The sequence below is a fragment of the Microcebus murinus genome, chromosome 12 (assembly GCF_040939455.1).
Source record: "Microcebus murinus isolate Inina chromosome 12, M.murinus_Inina_mat1.0, whole genome shotgun sequence".
Classification (NCBI taxonomy): Eukaryota; Metazoa; Chordata; class Mammalia; order Primates; family Cheirogaleidae; genus Microcebus; species Microcebus murinus.
Genome location: NC_134115.1, coordinates 17,577,853 through 17,602,812, shown reverse-complemented (window position 1 = coordinate 17,602,812; position 24,960 = coordinate 17,577,853). Strand labels below are relative to the sequence as shown.

At 41.9% G+C, this 24,960-nt stretch overlaps 1 long non-coding RNA gene across 1 annotated transcript in view; it reads left to right on the top strand.

The window, feature by feature from the left end:
* The window catches only part of LOC142874269 (uncharacterized), a 114,863-nt gene extending 91,294 nt beyond the window's left edge, over positions 1-23,569 (top strand). Inside the window, exons 2-3 of the long non-coding RNA XR_012922079.1 lie at positions 19,535-19,876; positions 22,140-23,569. This is a non-coding gene — a long non-coding RNA (uncharacterized LOC142874269). The remainder of the gene's footprint in view (positions 1-19,534; positions 19,877-22,139) is intronic.
* Positions 23,570-24,960: the final 1,391 nt, after the last annotated feature.

Sequence of the window (24,960 nt, the reverse complement as noted above, 5' to 3'; positions counted from 1 at the left end):
TAGAATCTAATGCCATTTTATCAAGTCTTTTTATAAAAACAACTTGTTGAGATTTTTATGTTGATTGTATTGAATTTATACGTTATTTTGGAAGAAATTGGCATCTTCAGAACTGACTTTCTGAAATAAATCTGGTCTCATTTATATGCTGCTATACAGGAGGGATTGACAAATTTTTAAGAATCATCTTTCAAAAATCTAGGATAGCTATTTGAAACTAGTAAAAGCATGGTTAGAATGTATCAATTATGAAACATAAAGGATAAGGAAGGAAATATAGAAAGCATGTACAATGTAGTTTTTATCCTTAAGTAGTGTTACAAATCACCATGAGCCTAGCTAGTTTTCCCTTTTGAGTGTGGAAGCTTAGTCATAGAAGGGAGAATATATAAAAAAAAATCAACCATGCCATTTGCCTCTCCTAAGATCTGATTATGAATTATAGAGCTTGGGGTTCAAGGATGCTAATTGCCCATACAGCCCTGCAGGGAGTTGAACTAAGCTGGGTTGGAGGTCGCAGCAGGGCGGCAGAGGACAGAAGGTAATGAGAGGTCTGGGCAGTAGGGCACCAGCTCATTGGCTGCTCATCTGAGGAATCCTGGTGCATGGATGAGGACCAGGCTCTGAAAAATAATGAGGTGGATATGACTCATTGGTTCAACTTGAAGCAGAAGAATGGTGACAGACAAGGAAGGGGACCAAAACATAACTCAAGATGAAAAGCAGTCTTTCTGGGGGGCATTACCTAACCAGGGCTAAGAGTTAGAAATGTACCTTTATCTGCTATTTGTCTGCGTATTTGAAGGGAATTTCTGAGGCTTCATATGGTAGAACCAGAGCATGCACACACATTTTAATAAATTGTGTCCTTTGCACAGGGAAGAAGCAAAGTTATCGAACATTCTAGAACTTACATTCAAAAGTAGAGAGATACTTCTGGGTTTTGGTTTTGGTTTTGTTCCCCCTACCCCAATTAATGAAAGAACATTTCAAACATACACAGAAGTAGAGAGAAAAGTACAGTGAACCTCATATTACCACTGCCCAAATTCAACAATTGTCAACATTTCTCCTATCTTGAAGAAATTTTTTTTTTTTTTTTTATTACAAGAGTTGGCATGAGAAGAGCCCCAGAAGGTAAAACTAGTCTGAAAAAGAGTGAGCAGAGACCCTGGTTGTCAGCAGGGCCCCTCAAGTCCCCCCAGTGTGACATTATCATCTGCATTACTTGGTAAATGAAAGGTATTAGCTCTGTGAATAATCAGGTAATCAAAAACTAGTTACTGCTTTGACTTTTTATTACAGGTTCTTCAGCCACTTACATTTAAAATTTTTTAATATATCATTATTTTAAACACACATCATTATTTTAATTATATCCAATTAAATATACCTGCCATCTCTTCAGTATGCGTCATTATATACTTTACTAAAAAGCACTTTGAATCAAATTGCATACCAATGTTCTTTATTATAATTTATGTGCACATGTCTGCAGCAGATTTACACATTTTGGAGATTAATTATCAAGGATTTTGTTTAGACTTTCAGTAAATGCGAAACTTAACTTGAACTTCAATTTAGTATTTATAATTTTATGATATTATTTTATTATCCTGTGAGACATCATTTTGTTTTTCTATCTGAGGAAAGTACTATACAGATACATAACAGGAAGTCTTTATGGCTACCAAAACCATTTGTGCCCAGGGCCTTAAATTACTCATGTCTTTTGTGTCCTCTTGAGACTCATTGTCTTTTTATTGAGATGGGCTTTTACTGTGTTGCCCAGGCTGGTCTTGAACTTCTGGGCTCAAGTGATCCTCCCACCTCAGCCTTTGTGGAGCTGGGATTACAGGTGTGAGCCACCACACACCACTACAATGGTCTCTTTGCATTGTGCCAAATAGTGGCCCAAAAAGTTTCCTGAGACTCAGTCCCAATCATATGAAAATAATACCACTATGCTACAGGAATATAAGAAATATAGCCCTTAGTGATTGCTTTTAGCTCCAGTTGAAGTATTTTTATTTTTATTTATTTATTTATTTATTTATTTATTTATTTTTATTTTATTTTTTTTTTGAGACAGAGTCTCGCTTTGTTGCCCAGGCTAGAGTGAGTGCCATGGCGTCAGCCTAGCTCACAGCAACCTCAAACTCCTGGCTCAAGCAATCCTCCTGCCTCAGCCTCCCAAGTAGCTGGGACTACAGGCATTCGCCACCATGCCCGGCTAATTTTTTGTATATATATTAGTTGGCCAATTAATTTCTTTCTATTTATAGTAGAGACGGGGTCTCGCTCTTGCTCAGGCTGGTTTCGAACTCCTGACCTCGAGCAATCCGCCCGCCTCGGCCTCCCAGAGAGCTAGGATTACAGGCGTGAGCCACCGCGCCCAGCCGAAGTATTTTTATTAATAACTCCTTTTACCCATGGATCTATAGCTTTTTATATCTGCTTTTGCATTACTCAAAGGGACCAAGAAATTCTTCCTACTGATGTTTGACACATGGTAGAGTAGTGCAAAGGTCTTGAAACTAAAATTCAGCATATGGCATCTGTATTATAGCCAGTCCCGGCCATCAGCTGTGACCCCCCTTCCTCCTGGCTTTTTACAACAAACTGATCCACTAAATAAACCCACAAAGGAAAGATCTAACCTCTAGCAATGTTGGAGGTGACCAGTTGCCCCAGTTTGATGCTGACATCTTGGCTGGTTCCCATGTTCTGGATCCCAAATCCTTGAATAGTCTCTATGACTTGGACCTTTACCTCTCCCCCAACCCATATCTCCTGGTTTTGGCATATTTTCTTCCTCTAGTATTTGAACAAAAGCTTTTTGGTGTGGCTTCTGGATTAACTCTTCTCTCAGATCCTGGCAGCTCTTGTTTTCTCAAGGGACAATGGCTGTTGTCAGAGCAGCTCTGGGCGGTCCCCTTCTACCCCTGTAAATGGAGGTTGGGGTTAGAAATCAGGTTACTCTATGACCTGGGGCCTATCAGTCAGATTCTCTGGTCTCAGTTTTATCACTGATACATGTCTTAGTCAGTTGAGGCAGCCGTAAAAAATACTATAAGCTGTAGAGCTTATCAGTAACAGAAATTTATTTCTCACAGATCTGGAGGCTGGGAAGTTTCAGATCAAAGCACAGGTAGATCTGGTAGACACAGGTGATGGTCTCTTTTCTGGTTTGGATGGTGCCTTCTCATGTGTCCTTACATGGCAGAAGGGGCAGAAGGGCTCTATGGGGTCCCTTTTATGATGGTACTAATCCCATTCATGAGGGCTCCACTCTCATGACCTGATCACCTTCCAAACATCCACCTTCAAATGCCATCACATTGGGGACTAGGTTTCAACATGCAAATTTCGAGGAGGCCTAAACGTTTATTCTATAGCATTACAACTGAGGGATTTGGGAGCAGGTCATTTCTAACAGTGCTTTCATTGTTAACATCTTGTTTTGTTTGTGATTTTTGCCTTAATATTGCATAATTGATATATGATTCTAATTGTAAAAGTTTTTTTTTTTTTTTTTTTTGAGACAGAGTCTCGCTTGGTTGCCCAGGCTAGAGTGAGTGCCGCAGCATCAGCCTAGCTCACAGCAACCTCAAACTCCTGGGCTCAAGCAATCCTACTGCCTCAGCCTCCCAAGTAGCTGGGACTACAGGCATGCCCCACCATGCCCGGCTAATTGTTTCTCTATATATTAGTTGTCGAATTAATTTGTTTGTATTTATAGTAGAGACGGGGTCTCGCTCTTGCTCAGGCTGGTTTCGAACTCCTGACTTCGAGCAATCCGCCCGCCTCGGCCTCCCAGAGTGCTAGGATTACAGGTGTGAGCCACCACGCCCAGCCTAATTGTAAAAGTTTTAAACAGTATACAAATATACAGAAATTGGCTGTAGAGTCCAGCCAACTTCACTATTCCTCCCACCCCTCCTCCATGCCCAAAGATAACTACTTATATTAACATTCCTTGATTGATTTGTATCATAAAATTTTATCATGCAAGCTTGCTTCTTTGTGACCCTTCAGCTGCTTTGATTTGTGCATTCTATTTTGGACACCGTTAGTCATTCAAGAAGGCTGTGCTAGTGAGGAATGGTGTGGGTGATCTAAAAGGCACAGGCTTTCAGCATAAGATTTAGAATATGAATAAAGAATTATTCTCCTTGGTTTGAAAAAGAGTCTGCAAAATTAGTTCTCTCCCTTTCCAATGACAAGGAAATTTGATGGGAAGGTGGCGAGAAGAGCAATGGGATGAAAAAAAAAAGTTCTCTGTCGTTTTACAGATTTCAGTATGTAAAACTAGTCTTTCATAGATTTTACTTTCTACTTCACAATAAAACTTATGTGGTGAATGATATTTTTTTGGATTAAATTTTGTGACCCTGGTCATTAAGTTTGTCATTGACTAAAGTAACTGAGAACATGGGTTGTGGTAAAATTCTATATAAATAGATAACAATATTACTTTCGATAAAATGTTCTTTATTAAAATGATGAAATATGACAATTTCTAACGTCAAATTATTGTATAAATAGCAGAGTATGTTAGAGCAAAATTTAAAGAAATACAACTGCATGGTATGATCTGGTTTCTTTGTTACTAGCATTACCTAGTATCAATAGCTAACTATTTGAATAACAGTACTATTGTAGAAAACAATTTTAACATACCCAAATCAGACCCCTTCTAGAGTGAATGTAATTCCAAGGCTTTTAGAACATGATCAGGGAAGCATATGAAGCTCTTGCAGTTTCCTTTCTGTTGTTCACCTCTTTATTTTAGCAGATGGTACTTCAAACTCATTTATATAAGAGTTCATAAGAATGAATTCAATTTTCAATTGCAGTTTCTTTGTATCATTGCCTCATGCAAAATTAGAAGAATAAGAAAAAAGGTCAATTCTTATATATAAAACATTAATCTCAGTAATATTTTTTGAAAGTACAAAAATGTAATACATTTTCCTTTCACTTTTTTTTTGAAACCAGTGACTAGTGCAGAAAGTCAGAGTACTAAAGATTATGTATTCCTGAAAGCAAATAATTTTGTACCTCGAATTCTATACTCAAACTTGTATTCCAGTGAAAAGACAAAATAAAGGTATTTTTGGGTATGACCAGAGATCCTCCTCAAAAGTAATCTTCAAAACATATTGCTGTTAAACAAAAAGAGAAAGAAAATGTTATGAATTCATAAAATTTCTGTATTTAAATACATGCATATATGAATGCATGTATTTTATGAGTACAGCAATGAGAAAGATGTGAGTCAGAAAATATTAAAGGTATAACTGAGTCTAGAAAACTTTTGACACATTATACAGAAACACTTATTAAAAATATAGAACTAGAATCCTAATCTGTAAGTATTAATAGTATATGTAGGAATATGAGGGTTAGAGACTAGGAAGCAGAGGTATAGCCAGAGTTGAAGTTGTCTTAAAGATTCTTGCCTTGATCAGGAGGATAATAGAGGTACTGATAATTTCTGGACATTGATAAGATATATACATTTAATGTGATCATTATAATGTAAAGGTAATCCCTAAGAAGAATAGAAAAGGATACCTTTTTTAAAACATTTAAAAAAGAAGAAAGAAATGGAACTAGATTAATCCAACACATGACAGAGGCCAAAAATAGACTGAATATAAAGCAATGATAAATAGAAAACATAAAAATAAATGGTCAGAAATAAGTCAAACATATAAGTAGTTTCACTAAATGTGAATGGCTTAAATTCTCCCTTTAAAAAACAGTCTTTCAGACTGGATAAAGAAAAAAATCCAACTTTATGCTGTTAAAATATGTGTCACCTTCAAAGCAAAATAATACAAAAAGTTTGATAAGAACATGCAATAGTCATGAAATTGTATGCAGAAAAGTTACAAAATATAAATACAAAAAAACAAAATCTACAAAGATGACGCAAAAACAAAGAGAAACAAATTGGTAAACCCACAGTTATAGTGGGAGAATTTAATACAACTTTCCCGAAAACTAATAAATCCAGGAGACAGAATTTTAAAACATATTTAATAATCCTGATATAAAACATATAATACATATATATATGGACATATATATACATATGATGGACTTAAATGTCCATCAATAAGAGAATCCATAATAATTTGTGGGACATCCATATATTTTATTTCCAAGTGGCAGATCAAAAGAATGAGGTAGAGTTCTGTCTATTAAACTGAGAAGATCTTTGACACATAATATTAGAGAAAAATATTAAGTGGCAAAACTATATATAAATATGACCTCATCTATATAACATGTTAAACAAAACTAAACCATATATTACACACCAAATTGTTTAAAGATACTCCTTCTGGAGTAGTGAAAAAAGATTGTGGGGAGGGAAGAATCTCTACTTTCATTGCTGATGTTTATATAAACTTGTTGATAATTTGAAATGAATTGCTTATTGTATTACTTAAAAAAAAAAAAAACCTCTGTCTCCTTTCGTACTTCTAATTATTAAAAAGAGAAAGTGATGATTCCACCAGTTTATATTTGATGTATTTTATAGATGACATAATACCATTTACCATTACAAAAAAGAATTACAGTATTTTTATGTGTTATGCTAATTCTCTTTTCACTCAATAATACTTACTGGGTGCTCAGTTTGTGCAAGGGTGCTCTATCCTCAGGGGCAGTGCCTGAGAGTGGACACATTTTCACTGCAGCATTAGTCTGGATTCGCCTGAGAGACTGTGTGTCTCATGACAGTGCCCAGGTAGAGGCGTACAGCATCTTCTTCTGGTACTTTCGTGCATCTTCCCAGTGTGCTGAACAGAGATTCCTTCGTGGTGAAAGTCAGGCCGGTACTATTTTGTGTGGGGCAGATGAAAAATTCATCGGGACCAAGGGCTTCTCTGAATTTCACATATAGGAAAAGGAAATCACATTTGGAATCTTTAATCTTCCATATTTATAAGATCAGTTCTTTGTAGAAGGAAGTCAGAGATCATCTGAAATACCTTGCTCTACAACCAGCCATGTTGGTGGCTGTTAGTGCCTTTGTACTCTTCCCTGGAATGGTAACAAATTTAAAACGACCAGTGTACAATTTTCCCTCTCTCTCTCAAATTTTACTTGCCTGTTTGATATTTTCAGTTACATCCTTTTTTTTTTTTCTGCCCATAGTCAGTCAGATAGTAATTTAACTTAAGATACTGCCAACATGAATACAACAGCCCGCTGCTGTTCCTTCCCTTGAGGAGAGCATCCCTGAGTTAGAGCAGAGAAGTGACCCAGAAAAAGCGTGGCACTAGGAGTCGGAAGATTGAGGCTGGAGCCTGCCTTCTGGGGCCTTCTGGAAGTTACTAAGCTTCGAAGAGGCCTCACTTTGTGTCAGCTGTCCAATGGAGAGAGTGGGGAAAATTGGGGTTGAGGGGTAGAGGTGAAGAAGGAGAAAGGGCTTTGAATGTATAAAGCAGCAGATGAACCTGAGACCTTATATAAGCCCATTGCTCCCCTTCTTGTGGTCTCTCTCTCTCTCTCTCTCACACACACACACACACACACACACACACACACATGCACACACACACACACAGCTGCATTCAGGCTTTGGGTGTCTTTTTTTTTTTTTTTTTATGTATGGTCCCTTTAAAAGTAGGCATTTGAATCCCTGGGAACACAGCTCTGTTTTTTGTCACTTGTACCCATTGATCTCCCTGGCACCTGAGGCCTTGAATGGACTTAGTTCTACCTTTTAGGCAGTACCTGTTTTCTCCCAGAGGGGCATTTAACTTAGTGTTAAAAGCACAGTGTGTTCCCTCTTTGTTAACTTAACCTCTGTGTTGTTTTTTTAAAAATCAGATTTGAAAGAACAGGGACCCAAAGAAGCCTGTGATATGTAAATATTTAGCCAGGCAGATAGGGACAGTAAGCATTTTCTCTCTTAACACAAAACATGATTTTATTTGCTAAAGCTGTAATCTTGTTTGATAATCCATCAGTTTATTATCAGCTATGTGGTGAGACGTAATGCCACAGGGAGATAATCAAGAACCTTGCCTGACACTACAGGGTTGATTACAGTACTGGGGAAGAGAGAGAGTCTTCTAGTGAGGATTATGCTAAACAGGGCCTTTCTATTTACAGTTGATTTCCTCCAAGCTTTAACCATTCTGCTCCCAGCCTACATAAGTAGGTCATCTGAAAACCTTCAAAGAAGAGGAGGCTTTGCAGGTGTAAAAGAACTAGACACGTCTCTTTACCAGGCCCCATTAAGCTATTGTTGCATGCTCAATGCATTTGCAAATCAAAGAAAAAAAGAGATAAGAAGGTGCTCCCTTGAAGACAGGGTTTAACCAAAACCCAAACCAAAGAACAACAGAAAAGTCCAAGTTGAAAACAACAGGAAATCCTTCTACCCAACAGGTAAGACTGGGACCCCAGCTCTATGTGTTAGGTCCAATAAACCAACTTAGTAAAATGAAACTTGAAAATGACATTGATTTGTAGGACACTCAAAGCTGTAATCAATTTGTGGTTTCTGAACCTACACACTTGCAGGGTATCTTCTGAGACCCCTGGTCAGGGCAGTTGGAATGTGTCAGAATTCACAGGCGTTACAATGACAGTGGTGCCCCTGTGCTTCTGCAAAAAGGTGGCACTACTTCCAGTCCCTGGTGGGAGGCAGAGAAGCATTTCTTTCCAAGTCTCATCTGTGTGTATCCCATTCTTCTCTTCCTTGAAATTTATCTCCTTGGATTGCCCACTATGTAAAATGTCTCCACCGCAAATCCTTCAAGTCACAGGCCTATGGTTACCTGTCTGCTCTGTGGCCACTGAACATAGAAGCCATGTGGTCTGCAGCACCCTGCAGTTGTAATGCCTCGTGTATATTATCTCACTTGAGCGGTTCTTGAGATAAGCAGATGAGGAGACTCAGTTTCAAAGAATTCAAGTGTTTTGCCCAAGTTTACACAATTGCTGATTTCTTCCCTTCTTTTGTTCCCTTCCTATCTTCTTCCTTTCCTTCTTTTCTTTCTCCTCAAAAGGCATTTTCTTGAGAATGTAGACTGGGAAGCCAGATGTCTGGTTTTAAATCCCTGGCTCTGTGTGGCTTTGGGCAAGTTTACTTATCCTTGGTATGTTGGTCCCCAGCACTGAAATGAGGATAAACATATCATCTACTTCATGTGGTTATTGGGAAGGTAAAGTTGGTGAATACAAGTGTACTATTCTAGTAGTTGGAATCGTGCCTGGCACGTAGCAAAGATTTAGTAAGTCTTAGTCTTTCTTGTTACTATTTTTGTTGTTTTCTTCCATTCCCTTCCCCCACTCCCCTACCCCATCAAACATTAATTATCTTCTCTCTGGTGGGCATTGTGCGAGGCTTCCTGGATGAGTAAGAGGAGTCCCTGTTCCATGGGACTCACTGTCCATGAAGAAACAGGCCATAAAGTCAGTGCAGAAGTCACAGCCTCCATTAATCACAGATGGATTATTTGGTGTCCGTGGGTAGCTGGGAAGGCCTCATGGAGGAGGAGACCTGGCGTTTGAGTTGAACTCGGAGGTGAGGAGGGGTTTGCCAGGCCAACAGCAAGGCATATGTGTAGCTGGCAAAGAAGTCAGTGTGCAGCAAACAATGGAAACGAGAAGTTACATTAGTCTGCTCCAGCTGCCATAACTGAGTACCACAAATGGGGTGGCTTAAAAACCCGAAATTCATTTTCTCACAGTTCTGGAAGCTAGAAGTCAGAGACCAAAGTGTCAGCAGGTTTGTTTCCTTCTGCGGCTTCCCTCCTTGGCTTATAAACGGCCACCTTCCCCTGTGACCTCACAAGGTCTTCCCTCTGTGTGCGCGTCCCTGGTGTCCTAATCTCTTCTTCCCAGGGCACCAGTCAGGTAGAATCAGGGCCCACCTGTACGGTCTCATTTTTCCTCAGTTGCCTCTTTAAAGGCCCTGTCTCCAAATACAGTCACATTCTCAGGTACTGGGGGTTAGGACTTCAGCATTTGAATTTTGAGAGGGATACAATTCAACTCATAACAGAAGCGTCCGTTATGTCCGGCCAGGGCCGGGCACGCGTGTACTCTAGGATGAAGCCAGTGTGCCAGGCAGGGCCTAGATCTTGAAAGGCCTGGCCTCTCAGCAGGCTACGGGGCGTGCTGGGGAGGGGCCCGACCTCCATGTGGAGGCTCTGCGGGCCCCCTCGGGCTGCGGCGTGAGGGGCAGATCGGCAGGGACCACCTTGCAATCTGTCTGACGAAACACTGGTTTGAATGCCAAGCGTCTGCGTGGCATTAAAGGGAGACAGCGACTCCCGAGAGGCAGGAGGGTCCACGAGAACAAGGATGTGCGTGGGTGCAGGGGCTGGGGGCGGAGGGAGCACGTACAGCTGTGCCGGCATCGGTGGGTGGCTGCCAGGCCCGGCTGCAGGCAGCTCAGACAAGTGCAGAAGCGCTCGATAATGGATGGAGCAGGCTCTGGGTTTTTCTTTTCACCCAGAAGCCCCCTCAAGTGTTCCTAACATAATCACATATCTTACTACCGTATTTTGTAAATGAGAGAACAGCCTCCCTTTCGTTTCCCTGCCAGGTAGAGGCACACAGCAGCTCATTGCTGTTGACAGTCAGAGAATGAGATAATTACCCTTCTCCATTTTTAGATTCCTGCTCTAACTCAAGCATTTCGGTGCAGAGAGAGACACTGCCTTGCGAAGAGCAGCATCGTTCGGTGCAGCCCCCGTTTGGTTTGGAGGCCTGAGGCAGAGGCGCCCGCTCTGGTTTTACTTGTTTTCGATATGGCCTCCTGAGCAGATCACTTCATCTAGGACCAGGGCTTCTCTTTTATACAATGGGAGTAATCATATATAAATGACCAGGACAGTGGTGAAGATTCAGTGAGAAATCATACACTAAGAGCCCTTTGTAATCGTTAAAGCAAATATTTTCTTAGAATTAAAAAAAAAAAAAGTCACCTTTTTAGAAAGAGACAAGGTGTTTGCATTTTGTAGTTTTGGTGACTTGCTGTCTCAGTAGAAGAAAACGAGCAGTTTGGATTCTCACCCCAGCTCTGCAGCTGGGTGTCCGGGCCTGGGGTAAGGCCTTTGCACACCCTGCTTGTCCAGGGCTTTGTCAAGTGGGAGGTGGTCTCTCTGGGATGATGTGAGGATTAATTGGATGGTGTCCGCGCCTGTCTGCAAGGAAGATGGGAAGCGCTAAGTATCATCTGGGTAGGTTTGGTAAGCACTAGATTCTCCTTCCTCTGCTTTTGACAAACAGAGTGACAGCCCAGCGCTGTGTTTAAACAAGTTAATATGTATGTTCCTTGACATAAGGAAGCGCTCTAATCATGAAATACAGCTTGCATGTCATTTGGTTTTGAGATTTTATTGAGTACTACTAATCTTGACATATTTTGGTTGGCACCACATTCTTGGTATAGTGGGTTAGCGGTTGAATAGTTTGCAGACTTTGTGAAACAAAATCCTCATTTAATGGTTTAGTTTGGCTACATTTTGAAAATATACAAAAACATAATGCGCTTTTATTTTATAGCGATTTTTTTTTTCAACTTGTGGCTTTGGGTTTTTTTTTTGTTTTTTTTTTCCTTCTTCATTTTCCTCAATGCCCTTTCTTTTCTTTCTCTGGTGCTCTGTCTCTTTGTCTGTTTATCTCTCTGTGTTTCTTTTTAATGTTCCAGTTGCGGCAGCCTACAAAGAAAATGCCAGAGAAAGACAGTCTTGTGAACCGCCTGAACTTCCTTGTACTGCTCGAGGTCGAGAATGTGTTTACACCCTGGGCTAATACTCCCAACTTTTGCCGAGGAGCAGAGGGTTGGAATCTCCCCAGCAGAAGCACCTGGACTAAATGTGCAACAAGACTTCAGTGAACACCAGTCCCCCAAGTCACTGACCTCAATGACATCATGCCCAGGCAGAGAAAGTCAACAGGCCTCTGGCCCGGGTCCCCTCCCTCCTCTCCTTCCCTCTCCCTCTTGCTGTTCCTAACCCAGGGACAATATTTAGAAAGCAGAGCTGAGTTTAGGCAGCCCTCTCAATTACTTTGGCTGGAACCTTCCTGAGTACATTCTGCTATCTCTTTGTGATGTAAACAATGTAAACAGGGGCACTCACAGTTGGCAGGGGATGCTCTGCCTGTTTTAATTACACAAGGCTTAATTATAGTCCCCGGGTCTGGAAACAGCACAAAGTTCTTTGGAGAACTTCACAGGGATTTTTCTGTTATGACATAGTTTATCTAGGGGGGGAAAAAAAAGTAAGGCAAAAGACATTTCCAAAGAGGAACTAATAACACTATTCATGGTAGCATTCCATTCCATATTGAGTAGATCACAAAATCACAGTAGACTTTTTTGGAGGGGGGTGGGGGGGAGGGAGTCTCAAACTGTTGGACTCATGGGGATAATGGTGGCAAAATCTGGATAAATATTAATGAATGGATGTGGGAGAAGAAGGATATAAAAATAAATGTTTTTACTTAGGAAAGCAATAATAAAGCATCTAGCTGTATCTGAGTGAATTTGCAAGTACCCTGGGCCCTGGGGGTATGGAAAAAGATCCCACCATAGTAATAGTAATCTGGCCTAAACCTGAATCATAAAATTCTCTCTGCCCCCAGATGTTCAGTAAGAGGGCACTTCGTTACTCTGCTGATGTAGCGAAAAATCGAGGAACTGCCACAGTAATGGAGAGAGCAGTGACGGAGGTGGGGAGAGAGGGCTGTTTCTCTGTTATGAAATGTGTTTTTATAGGTAATTCTGATGTACAGTAGGTATTAAATAGAGCAACGAAAAGATGTTTTATTTTAGATTAGTGCTAGAGTGATATTTCCCCCATGGCACTAATAATCCGGCAGCTTGCAAAAGCCTATTTCCCCTCCCAGTTTCTCACAGACTCCCAGCTCTGTTCTGGCAGAAGGGTAAACGATTGCACAAAAATTTCTGCCTTGGAAAAGAAGACCTTTACATACCATGTATGTGATATTTAGAAAAGAGAGGGACATCACTCTTCTTCATCTTTTTTTTTTTTTTGGTTAGGAGGAAGGTATTAAATAAATTCTGTTGCAATTTAGAGATAGGGATGTATATGGGGCAATCTCTGGGTAAAAACATGACATCTCAAGATGGCTTTTTGTAATTGATTGATCATTGAAGATACCCCTTTTTGTATGCATGCTGGTTTGCAGTCCGGGGGACATACCAGTTTGGCTTAACATCTCACCGGCTATCTGCACCAAGCAGGGTCTGCAATTCCTGTTTAATTGTGTGCTTCTTACATATTCCAAGGGTTGTCACAGGAACAACAATAAGAGGCCTGTTGTTGAGACCACATTATTTTCATCATAGTGGAAAAAAAAAAAATAAGGTCATTGTAGGCTTGGAGCATTGTTAGGTTTGAGCCTGCCCAAATTATTTTATTCACGTTAAAAATGTAAGGAGATGAGAAACATATTGCATGAGAAGACAGAAGTTAATTCATATCTGCCCCTTCCCCCCCCCAACTTTCTCCCACCCCCCTTTTCACTGGAAAATGAGTCTTCTCTGCAAACCCCCGCCCCCTCTACTGTTGTTTTGGGTATTTTTTTTTTTTTTCAATTTGTTAAGATGCTGAAATCTGCTTTGTGTGATTTATGAAGGAACTTGAAGCGATTAGTTTCACAGTGCATGAAAATTCCTCAGGTTCAGGGGGGGATGGCCAATCTGTTACACTGTTTGCCGTGGACTGGATGGGAACTTGAGCAGCTCGGAGCCATAAGGAGATTGTGTTGAGTTATTAAACACTTGTGGTAAAGCTGCTTATTGTTAATTCCCCGATGTCCTGCTGAAGCGATAGGATAAAATCAGATCGGATTAGATCAAAGAGCCTGGGAGCCAGCCTTTGGAGCAGATTCATTTAATCAATAAAGAGACCTCCTGAGAGGCGGGGAGAAAATGGGCAGCAGTGGGGGCACAGGGATTAAGATGGGCTGGGGGGGGACAGTGGGAAAGAAACAACAGTTTGTACGTGTATGTTTCCCCCTTCTATAGGAGGTGTAATTCTCCTCTCAAACATTTTAGCCACTTGCTCCAAAGGTTACACGAATTTCTTTTAAGATTTCATTACTTCAGCCTTCCATTACTCCAATAATGCCGTGTAAGCCAGGAGTTTACTTTTAAAAAAAATAAATAAGTAAACCATCAAAAAAAACCAACTTCTGTTCCATAAAAGGTATTTCAACAAAAGCAATTTAGGCTTAAGTGATTCCCCAAGAAACATTAATCCCTTATGAGTTAATCTGCAAAATTTCCCATTGTCCCTTTGTGAGGAGAAATAATAGAGAAACACCAAAAGGCCAAAGTCTAGCTCCACCCCGCTCCTTGTAATCTCCCTGCTTTCTGCGTCCCAGCCCCCGCCAATAATTATAAAGCATTGTGTATTAAGAGGTATGATGTGGCTTCCTTCATCCGTGATTAACACTTAAACCGATGCATATTCATTCATCTCTTCGCCCTACCAAACCCTGCTACAATGAGGACTTGCCAATAAGGAAGTGACACCCATTAGAAAGTTAACCACAGAAAATGAGAAAAAAAATGAAGGATAGAGCAAATTAAGAATGCGAGTCCCTCAATGGTTATTGGCCTTAATGGTGTTATAAAAATGATGTCGGCTTTTACCAGGAGTAATTTATATTCCGAATTAAATAAGGATATGTATCTATAAATCCATTCTATAAAACTTAATTTTCCATCTAGATATGCTGATTATTTCGAACCCAGCATACCTTTACCGGTTGTTAATTACTGCGGGATGGTTTAACACTATTTTCCAAATCAGCATGCATGCATAAAATGACTGCAATCCAATTTGACACATTATTAGTGATGATTATTGTCATAGATAAATTAGATTGAACAGAAAATAACCTTCATCCTTAGCATGTTTTAGCTCTCAGAATTAATGTGATTTGGTGAACACATATAAATAAAAATCTGATGAGTCCCTGCTGACTACAGGGCCTGCTGGTGCTGAAGTGTATCAATTTCATGCAGATGATGAATTCCTTAAGCATTCAATGATAATCATGCTTGATTTGACAAGACTTTCTCATGCTATTTTAGGGCCTTAATTTTCTGTGAAGTTCTGTCAAGTGCTCATCAAGCACCCACTTATCTCCGTATCTTAACCTGGCAGCCAATCACAAGGTTGCCTAACAGTACAGCTACTGAGTGCCAGCCCATTAATATTCGAGTCACGTGACTGTCCAAGGAGAGAAACCAATCAATGGCTGATTAACATTCAGGTCACATGACTCCCAAGGAGAGTAAATGAGTTACACAGTAAGACATCAAACAAATTTTCATCTTGAAAGAGTGATTGCTTTTTCTGCTGCTGTGATGTTTGTCAAATTCGCTCTAGCCTTGTCCAATTAAGCTCCATGAGCTGAATTAATAATGAAGAGATGTAAGCACCGAGCCAGCGTGAGTGCTGCAATCGGTGCCACGGAATAAGAACTGCTAAAAAAAAAAAAAAAAAAAAATCCTAGAATGATTGAAAAATCACATCTGGATAACTGGAATAATTGCTTTTGCAATCTCGATGCTGTTTTGTAATCTCCAGTGCAAAATGTGAGCTGGAATATGCTGGGATGTGGCACTCAGTTGGCATTGTACTTTGGAGATGAATATGGTTTTGAATTTAGAATGATTTTAAAGACATTACACAAATATATGTTAATTGGATTATTTGTGACTGTAGTAATGAATTTCATTTGCACACTCAATTATGTTCTCGGGCCTTCTAGAGTCATGATCTCTGGAGATTTTTTAAACTATCAGAAGAAGGGAAGGAAATTATTCTCTATTTTTGTATTCTGGGTGAAGAAAGGACTGAACCAAGTACCTTAGAGACAATTTGTGTGTTGGTGTGGGTAGAGGCTTATGTGTATGCTGTTCATTTTATTAACATTCAGAGGTCAATAAATTAAATTCACTGAATTATTTCAAAATGCACTTGTGCACCCAATGAGAAATATCAGGAAAAGTAGATGCTCTCTTTCTATTGATAGCCAATGGCAGCTTTCTTGTAGTTTCAGGGAAAGTTCTATTCAATCACAAAGTCCATTGCATTTCAGCACAGATGCGCTACTAAATTCAGGTGACATGTTTAGAATAGAGACCCTATGACTAATAAAGCTTTCATTCCTTCCCTGAAGGGAGTGAGACTTGACTAATGGTTTATTGGAATTATCAAAGAGTGTCAAATCCCACTTAATAAGTTCCAGCATGAAATTAGCTAAATTCCCGAAGGCCTTTCTAAAACAATATAGTCAAATAAAAGGTGTTGGGCGTGCTGGAAAAAGTGTTAAAGCCAGTTACTTGGAAGTGACGAGAAATAAATCTAACCATAGGCAGGAGGCAATGTTTATGTATACAGTTAATAACCTTCTTAATGGGACTTCTTGGCTTGGTGATTCCCGAACAGGGAGGAAAGTGAGATGTGGAACACAGGGTAGGCGAAGGGCCGTAAGTCAATTCCCAGCACTGTTAGTCAAGGATGGAAATTGCAAAGAGAGAAGCAATGAATTTAAAAGCTCCAGCAAGCAGAGAGAGTGGAAAGAAAGACAAACTGCATTTAGGGAAGACGAGAATGGAGGTAGAAGGGGAATGGTTGACAAGACCAAGCTGGATCATCATAAGGTTATTAAAACCGACTTAGTCCAAAGAACAAGCACCCCACCATTTCCTGAGCATTGTCTTCTCGGGGCGAGGGAGGTCTGAAAGAGGACGTCTTATAGACATGTTTTTTTTCAAAAAAGCACAAGTTGAGATCCCAGCCACTAAGGCTCACGTGCGAAAACGCAGCCCCGAGTTGGTATGGAAATACCTGATGTACCCAAGGTAATGTAAGTGTAGCTGGCATTCTTTTCCTAAATATTTTACCCCGACTCACTTCGTAGCAGAGTGGCAGCCTGGAGCTCTGCTCACATGCAGCTCACGCGCAGCAGAGCCGCTTCCTACAAGCACCCCCACTTCCTGACACTTGAGAGCCACAGAATGGAAGGTGGCTCAGGTTGTCCTCAGTTGGCTGCAGAAGGCCCTGAATAAAAGAGTATTCCACTTTCTGCATAACTTTGCATAATTAATAGTTTTCCACGCAAACTATTGTTTGCCTTAATTGTTGTTTCAACAGCTGTTTTCATTAAATTGTAAAGCCCGCTGTGTCTAATCCTTTGAGCCCCACTATTGATAACAAGAACAGCTCTGAAGCTCGCTCTGGAGGAGAGTTCCCTGCCAAGCTGGAAAACCGTCCTGAAGTTACTTGAAAAATAAGGCCTACAGAGGGACTGGTTGTGTAGCTAATCCATTAGGCTTTTCAAAAGAGCCATGCTCTGTACCCTTATGGCTAAATTGACCCAACAACCAATCAATGCCTTTATTTGCTGAGTGGCTGCCCCTGAAGGGTCTTCTAGCTGGGTCCAAGTTGTAATCAAAGCCTCCATCAGTACTGGGGCCCTGATGACATAAATGGCCAAACTTTCAACGCGGCTGGCCCCAGTCCAGTCACACCATTTTGAAGATACAAAGAGGCTGTGTTGCGCGGTGGAATTCATTTTCTTGTTTACTTCCTCCAGAAACAAGAGCATCATCAGCACGCTCGGTGCATCGGATCAGACCGCGGAGTTGTTGACAGAAGCTTGGCGAGGCCTGCCGGCTTTCCACATGAAACGCTGGCTTTCTTCTCATGCAACCCCTACCGTTTGTGTCTCTGCCAATTGTAACACATCAGAGCGGCCATTGAGATAATGACCGTGAAGTCTCATGATACACTTTGATGAAGTGTAACATTTTTTAAAGGATTTTTGTCTGTGCCAAAATGATCGAGGCAGCTGACTAAAAATCGCCCCATCAAAATCAAGACTGACGCACAGCAGGAGGAGGCTGGAGCCTCCCCAGAGAAGATGGGGGTGGGGGGGATTGCAGCCAAAGTGTCTTTCTCTCCCTGTGACTGTGTGTGCCACGGATTCCTTTTTTTTTTTAAAGTTGTCTTTGTTTCAGATGAATCTATGTCAGTTGCTGAGGCTTCAACCTCTAACATTTTTTAATTCTTTTTTTTTTTGCTATCAAACCCCAGAAGATACAGGACTGATTCCTTTCTGACAGTTCCTTATGAACGACTTAGAACATAACATTGTTGTTAATGCCTTCATCTTGGTGGAAAAAACAGCGCAATAGCAGAGATGTTCAGTCAGAGGCTGACCCCAGATTAGTGTTCAGGTAACTGTGGATTTCTCTAGTTTAGCTGGAATTGAGAGTAGGATACACAGGAGTGGCTCTGAGCCAATGAAAACCAAAATAAAGCTGGTGACAACATAGACAAAACTGTGTGAGCTTTTCTGGGAGAAATACCGCTGCCTGGCCGGTCACAACTACCATTTATGGAACAGCTGCTGTCACCCAGGGGTTGTGCCAGGTTAAGTTAGGTGTTCGCATGGCGTCCACCTGCACCGCAGCTCATTTTACAGGTGGAGAAAGCAAGGCCCAAGCGAGGAGCCTGAGATCAGATGATGTTAAGTGGCTCGGCCCAGCCCGGAGAGCTGGGATGCGGGAAGGCAGGTCTGACCTCTGCGCTTGCTTACGAGATGTTTTCCCTTTCTGTGGTTAGCTGTTTCCACTGCTGATTTAATTGTGCTCAGTGGAAGAAGAGAAAACAATCTGTGGTTGAACTGGTAAAGGCAGTGAATCAAATGGGTTTACAGTTTGCCATTCTTACCTCTCGGCTTTTTCGAGGAAGACATTAGCTAGACATTGGCATCAGCTTTTATAGGTTAACAAGTGCATGTTCAGAAACCAGGTTTGAGTGTGAGCGAAGCTGCAGTGAGGTTTGGGCTAACCTCTCTCCCTCTGAAATTTGCCTTCTTACTCAGGGCTAAAGCTGGGGAGAGGTCCCACCCTTGGGAGGAAGTGGGGGCTGTGAACTTGAGGACTTCTCAGAATGTCATATTTAAAGAGACACCTGTGCTTAAGTAAGTTTATGCAGAAACCACAAGTTGAAAGAGGGTTACTGTTTCAGTTGCCTTTAGAATCTTCGCTTCTATATAAGAATATTTACCAGAGTGGAGTGGAGGGTGGTAAGTTGGGGGAAGAGTGAGTGTAAAGGGAGTCGGGGTAGGGAAATAATCATAAAAACACTTGTATTTGAATGTGCAAATGAGATTCCCTTGGGTTTCTTTTAAATGTCTTCATACTGTTTTCCTAAGTATAGTCAAGTAAAAGGTGATAAAAGCTCAGACAACTGAACAAAGGAACAAGGCTAATTTTGTGCATACATTGTAAGGAATAAACTGCAGGGTTTTCACTGCCCTCTTTCTAAAGAAAGCCCATTTCAGGAGTCAGGATGGGTTCGTCCTAGTTTGCATTTAGATTTTATTTTATTAATTATTTGGATTTTAAAAGGGAACAGCACCCAAAATCCAAGTTTTGTCAATAAGTACAGGCAACCAAATTCTCTTTAAAGTTTTATCTTACTTTAATTTTTTATAGAGATGGGATCTCACAATGTTGCCCAGGTTGGTCTCAAACTCCTAGCTTCAAGTGATCGACCTGCCTCAGCCTCCCAAAGTGCTGTGATACAGACATGAGCCACACCATGCCTGGTCGAGGATGCCAAATTTACACACCAAAGGCATTGTGGAAGAAAAAGGACAATGGAGGTGGAGCCAGCAGACATGCAGCTAAGGCTTCTCATCGCTGGGAAGCCAGGCAGGAGTTACGTAGATCCATTTGCACAAGGAAACTTGCTTAATGGACTCAGAGGTTTTCTGAGAGTTCTTTCAAAAAGCCCCACTTCATACCAAAGTACAAGCCATATGCATTTTATCACGGGTGAGTATTCTATTGGGAGAGTCAGTCACAAACCCTTTAGCTCATTTCAGGTAGAAAGCACTCAGACTCCAAAGGAAAAGGACTCTAGTTTCTTTCTTTCAGGAGCCCTTGAGTGAGAGAACCACACAAACCCGTCGAGTGTAAAGAGAGCTCTCACTATCTGAGCTAGTACCCTACTCCCATTTTCCTCCTCTGTGAAATGATGAGTTTAGATTCTCTGAATCACTCCCAGCACTGAAAGTTTATAGTTTTAAGATTCATTAATTACAGACTAATGATTTTCATTTCCAGTGATTCTAAGAGGATCAGGAAACTACCTGAATGGGTCCAGATCGACAAACAAAAACATCTATTTGTTACTTTGCAGATATGCTGTACTTCCGAGCCTTTGCTCAAGTCTGTGTTTCCCAAGTGCGGTCTCTGAACCCAGGCCCCCGGCATCACCTGACCTGCCAATAAATCCCACCCTGTACTTACTGAATTAGAAACTCCAGAAGTTGTCCAGGCTGCCTGAAATGCCCTTTATGAGATCTATTTGAGACCTAACTCAAATATTTTGCTTTTGTTCAGGAATACTTCCCAGCATCTCCCAAATGAGATTAAGTTCTCCTTTTCCTACCATCATCGCAGAGCATGTATCCCTTCTTCTCTTCTCAAACGACTTGTTATAACTTCCTTGCGTCTGCCATATCTGTATATGTCAATCTTTGTCCAAGATGAGGAGCCTGGCAGGGTGTGGCAGGCAGCCATGAAATGCCTCCCAATGATCCCTGTTGGTTGTCACACAGCCTGTATGTTCTGCTCCCCTGGTGTGGGTTCATCTTTTTTTCTTTTTTGTTTTTTTTTTTTTTGAGACAGAGTCTTGCTTCGTTGCCCAGGCTAGAGTGAGTGCCATGGCGTCAGCCTAGCTCACAGCAACCTCAAACTCCTGGACTCAAGCAATCCTGCTGCCTCAGCCTCCCAAGTAGCTGAGACTACAGGCATGCGCCACCATGCCCGGCCAATTTTTTCTATATATATTAGTTGGCCAATTAATTTCTTTCTATTTATAGTAGAGACGGTGTCTCGCTCTTGCTCAGGCTGGTTTTGAACTCCTGACCTTGAGCAATCCTCCTGCCTCGGCCTCCCAGAGTGCTAGGATTACAGGCGTGAGCCACTGCGCCCGGCCGGGTTCATCTTATTGATTTCTGCTGCAGAAGTGATGGGATGTCACTTCCGAGATCAGGTTATGAAGAGGCTGGCTTCCACCTGGGGCACACTCTCTTGATCCCGTGGGTTCTCTTGCTCCCATGGGTTCTCTTGCTTGTCCTCCCCACCTCTTCCTCCCTCACAGCCCAGACGCCACATAAATAAGCCGAGGCTCTCCTGCTGGAGAGGTCCATGTGAGGGAGCTTGCCAGTGGGTCCTCCCGGCGGCTGCAGCTCCTGCCCCTGCCTTGATGTGCAGCGGGAACCACCTAGTGAAGCCGATTCTCCATTCCTGAGCCACAGAAACTGTGAGGGAATAAATGTTTATCACTTTAAGTTGCTAAATTTTGGGGTAATTTGTTATGCAACAATGGATAACTAAATACACGGGACCCACATGTTTTTGTGTACTCCAAAGCTCCTAATGGGTTGCTTGGCTCGTAATAGAATCTTATTACATGAGGAATTTCGCCTTGAGAGATTTTCAAGAGTAATTTCTAGGTTTAAAAGGGACACATTTAATGTAGGTTCCAGGGAACATACGCCTGAAGAAGTTACAGGGAAAGAACAAAAAGGGTGGGGTCAGAGTAGCACAGAATGAAAGGAAGAGGAAAAATGGGATAAGTTGGAAGCAAACTGTCAGGCTTTGTAGACTCTTTCCTTTGAGTTTTCCTGCAGTTGTGGTTCTCAAAGTTATGAAATAAGAGACTTTTTTATTTTGCCATTTAGGGAGGATGGAGGCCCAGCTACCCAAATAAATATCTCCATTGCAACAAAATCCAACAGTTCCAAAATGTCAGGCAGAGCCCACCGTTTGAGGATAAAGGGCAACGCTCAAGAGCCTGAGCGAGACTGAGCCTTAGCTGAGACCAGTATCCAGCTGACTATCCCTCACTTCTATTCTTTCCCCCAACCACATACATACCTTTTTTTTTTTTTTTACAAAAATTGACAACTAAAAATCGTGTATATTTAAGGCATACAACGTAATGTTTTGAAATATGTATGTACTGTGGAATCATACATCTTTTCTTCTCAACATCCTAATAGTCATATTTTCTAATTGTCACTTCCAGACGTTGCCTTGAATAATGTCCTGAAAGGAAGAACAACAAATCCTCTGGATTTGGGAGCAGCTGGACGCCGGAGTTCCTTCTTGTATGCATATGCTCCTCTTTCCTGGCGCAGTGTCACCTCGGGGTTGTTCCCTTTCTTGTCTGAAGGAGGACTGAGTGTGCAGAGAGAGGTGTGCAGGACTGAGTGTGCCTGAGAGGACAGAGGGGGTGTGAAAGACAGGCCAGCAGCCCTCCTGCTCCTACAACCAGCAAGCTTGTGCACACAGTGATGACGGGCTTCCACCCTGCAGAAAAACGAGCCCTGGGTGCCTCTGAATGCTGCTGTTGGCTTCTGCCCCCCCCCACACGCATGCACGCACACACACATGCATGCACACAGACATATGCACACAGACGCACAGGCATGCATGCACACGGACACATGCACACACATGCACATGTATGTACACGGACACATGCACATGCATGCACACACATGCATGCATGCACACGGACACATGCACACACATGCATGCATGCACAGACACATGCACACATGCATGCACGTGCACACACATGCACATGCATGCACACTGACACAGAGACATGCGCACATGCATGCACACATGCATATGGACACATGCACACATGCATGCACATGCACACACATGCACATGCATGCACACTGACACACAGAGACATGCGCACATGCATGCACACACAGACACAGACACACATGCATACACACACGCACACACATGCAAGCATGCACACGGACACATGGGCGCACACGCACGCGCACACATGCACACACAGCGCAATGCATTCTTCCGAAGACACCGATCTCTGAGAGAATGCAGCCAGCTGGAGCCAGCAGTGGAACATCCTCCTGGTGCCTCAGGACATAATGGAGGCTGACTTTCTGGGAGATTGCTTGGCTGGGTGGGGAATGAAAACTTTAATTTCAAATCATCTTGTTTGCCACTTTCCTTGAGAAAAATCTTGGCTTGGATGATACCCAATATAATATGATTTATTTTGTTTGAGTACAAGGATTTTTCTCTTCGTTTTAATTTTCTCATTTCCTAAACATAGGGCTTTCTTTTAGAGATTTTTTTTCCCCTTTCCACTGTTGTCATGTTTGGTTTCATTTAAAAAAATTATTTAGAAGAAAGGCTCAATTAAGTTTTATAATATAGGGATATTAGCTTGGTGATTACTTGTGTTACTTAACTAGAGAAAAGTCAAATGAAACTGTATGACTGTGATTTAAAGGCACAGCACTTCAAAATAAGTGTCAGACAAAATTGTCTTCTCATTATGATCCGAGCGGTGGCCTAAGCAAGATTTTTTGAGTTTGGAGGAATTTTGAAGTTGTTCCTTTATGGAAACCTTGGTCTTGCTGAGGAGATCCTCTGGGTTCTACATTCTGCTATTTCTTTTTTTTTTTTTTTTTTTTTTAATTTTTAAATTGTTTTTTAGAGAGAGGGTCTCACTCTGTCACCCAGGCTGGAGTGCAGTGGTGTGACTATAGCTCTCTGCAGCCTCGAATTCCTGGGCTCAAGCAATTCTCCTACCTCAGCCTCCTGAGCAGCTGGGATTACAGGACCCTGCCACCATATCCATCTAATTTTTGTTTTATTTTTTGTAGAGATGGGGTCTCACTATGTTACCCAGGCTAGTCTCAAACTCCTGGCCTCCAGACCTAATCCTCCCACCTTGGCCTCCCAAAGCACTGGCATTATAGGTGTGAAGTACCACCCCTGGCCCATCCTGCTATTTCTTACTTGTCCCTTTCTCTACATGCCTGCCTCACCCTTCCCAGGAAATACTACTCACTGAGGTGTATTGGGTATAAATGGCCATCTCCTCTCACCCAATCTGGGGCTCTCTCCAGTGAGAGGGGAAATGACTTTTCTCACTCTGAGACGATGAAAGGTTCACGCCTACCAGTTCACAAGCTCAGGTAGGTGAGTGACTGGAGGAAGTGGATGCTCATGTGTGGCCAGTTTCTCTGGAGTTCTCAGTGGAATCTAAGCTAGCTACATCTCCATGAGTTAGGGTAGATCACTATTTGCTTTGCAAATCTCTCTCCCCTTATGGGCTTATCTAAGTCTACATTTTTAGGGAAGGAGTAAAAACCCATATTGGCCTCTGGTCCGAGTAGTGATTGCTAAGCATTTTTATTTGCCTGATATGAAAAGCAACATATATATATATATATATATATATATATATATATATATATATATATATTTTATACAGAGTCTCACTCCATTGCCCTGAGTAGAGTGCCATGGCATCAGCCTAGCTCACAGCAACCTCAAACTCCTAGGCTCAAGGGATCCTCTTGCCTCAGCCTCCCGAGTAGCTGGGACTACAGGCATGCGCCACCATGCCCGGCTAATTTTTTCTATATATTTTTAGTTGTCCAGCTAATTTCTTTCTATTTTTAGTAGAGACACGGTCTCACTCTTGCTCAGTCTGGTCTCGAACTCTTGAGTTCAAGCGATCCTCCCGCCTCGGCCTCCCAGAGTGCTACGATTACAGACATGAGCCACCGCGCCTGCCGGAAAAACAATATTCTGACCCTTGTCCCACCCTGGTGTCCCTGTCTCTGTTGACTGAGCACTCAAGGCCCAGAACACCCTGGTCAGCCACCCCTGCTCTGAGGGCTCCTTCTAGCTCCCCAAGCTGCTCCTTCTAATCTAACCCAGTCCTGCAGTTTCCGGACTTCTCTGTGATCCAACCTTGATCCATTTGGTCTTGGCAATGCTGAGATGGCTTCAGCTCTTCCCCTTTCCTGACTTCTTGCAGCTGAGGAAGGCACTGAGTGTTGGCA